The sequence below is a fragment of the Austrofundulus limnaeus genome, unplaced genomic scaffold (genome assembly GCF_001266775.1).
Source record: "Austrofundulus limnaeus strain Quisiro unplaced genomic scaffold, Austrofundulus_limnaeus-1.0 Scaffold2725, whole genome shotgun sequence".
Classification (NCBI taxonomy): domain Eukaryota; kingdom Metazoa; phylum Chordata; class Actinopteri; order Cyprinodontiformes; family Rivulidae; genus Austrofundulus; species Austrofundulus limnaeus.
The window spans coordinates 1-2,082 of record NW_013955127.1 but is presented as its reverse complement, the minus strand read 5'-3'; positions in this window follow the sequence as shown (position 1 = coordinate 2,082).

The window sequence follows — 2,082 nt, the reverse complement described above, 5'->3', positions numbered from 1 at the left end:
ATTATTTTATTTAGCCATGTATTTACTTTTTCAAGCCATTCATGTATTTCTACATTTATTTCCAATTATGATAGGTTTGGTCCTCCATACCTGGATGTCAAAGGGTTAAAAGAAAATGTTTAATTTGGGGAAAAAAATTGTGAAAATAATGTGAATTATTTGTTGTTCAAAGAGTTCTACTGACCTTTGTGTTGTTCAGAGGGACACAAATATGTGCTTAAATGAAAGCTCAGAGGGTCCCCTTAAAATGATACCAAATACAATTTCATAAAACTTTGACCAATGTCCATACAATGAGCCTAAACCAGCTATAAATCAATGTCAAAAACAATTTTTTTTCTTAATTGGTTTATTTTATGAGCTGATCGCTGTGATTTAGACACTACTCTGAAAAGGATATCATACCCAAATATCATCTACAGATATGTATCTTTTCAAAAATTGTGATGAAGTGAGATGGACCAAAAACTGGTCTGGCCCATGGATTCTATTTATTAAACCTCGTAGTCTCTACAACTCATGTTTAGTCAGTTTGCCATCCCTAATTGAGCTTTTTAAAAAATACTTTAGCCTTATAGTTGTTCAATGCTCTTGTTTTGTTCATATTTTGAACTCTTACCTATTTTAGGATGTCACTGTATATTGTTTTTATTTCGAAATAAATAACATTTGTAATTGTAAAAAAACAAAAATCCACAAATCTACATATTGTTTCAGTGAGACCGCAGGTGGGCACAAATATTGAAAAGAAAAAAAGTCATGAAAAATTATGTTTTTAGTGATGTTTATGTTTGTGTTTAACTCTGATAGAACACTTGTGTTTTCAGACATGGTCTCAGACAAAAAAAAAAATACAGAAAAAAGTACAAGCCACAAAAAATAAAACTAAATAAATAAGAAAAAACTTGTTTTCTTTCATGTGAGGTCATTCAAAATGCTATAAGATGTTGTTACGACCCGGCTCAAGAGCCATAACATATGTGAAGACACGACACAATGGAATCAGTTGAAAACCTTAAAAGGTATTTATTAAAGTTTTTGTCTAGGATTAGGTGAGTTTGTTGGCCCGGTTTGGAGCTCCGTAGCTCCCGAATGCACCGGACATCTCTCACCAAGCTAGACCCTCTGAAGTCCGTGGTCCAGGTTTACATTCCACCTGTTATGAGCAAGTCTGTGGTCTGATTCCCTCGACCAACGTCGTGTCCTCCGTGCACCTCTGCGTTTGCACTTCAGTGTCCTCTCTCCAGCTCCGAAAACCCCGACTCGGCATCCACACGTCAGCAGGATGTCTCTCCCATGAGGCACGCCGTATGAGAGCAGCAGCAGCAGACCGTCAGGATAGGTGCAGCACACAAAATCCACATAAGACACAGAGCGTTGAACCTCAGAGCCGTCGCCAGCCACTAGTGATGGGCAGTTTGAAGCTGAAGCTTCAGCGCATGTATTGAAAAGAACAACACACTGTTTCAGAAGCACTGTCTCGGAGCTTGATTCATTTGGTAAAAGTCATGTGGTCAGTGACGTCCGAAGCTTCGAAAGTGGTGAAGTTACTTCACTGCTTTGGTACCTGATTCAAAGGTTCATGAGGAAATGAATCATTGGCTGGATTCGTGGTGTGTTTTGATGGCAAATGCACAAAATATAACAAACCAGTGAAGGATTTATTGTGAGACACAGAGGCAAACAAATGTATGTGTTTAGTTTGTCGTGCAGTTTATAAGCCTGGGCCAGACAGTGGGGGTCACAAACCCACAAAGAACCTTTGCTGCGAGCGCACGTGTGTGCGCGCACGCACACACACACGGACCCACACAGAACTGCATGCAGCTTGGTTCATCGTTAAAAAGAAAGCAATGGTAGCGCGAGACACATTCCAGAGCAGAGTTTCACTTGTTGCACAGATGATGATTTTCATAAAAAACACAACCGAATGGTGACGATGTCCTGTCCTCAGGAGGCAGGGCGGCACGAAGCATTAGATGAAATTGATCAACTGTATGGACTCCATTTAATAAAAGGGATTATCCAAACATTTTAAAGTTCAGTGGAAAAGTTTTAAACATTCATTTCAAAATTTAAATC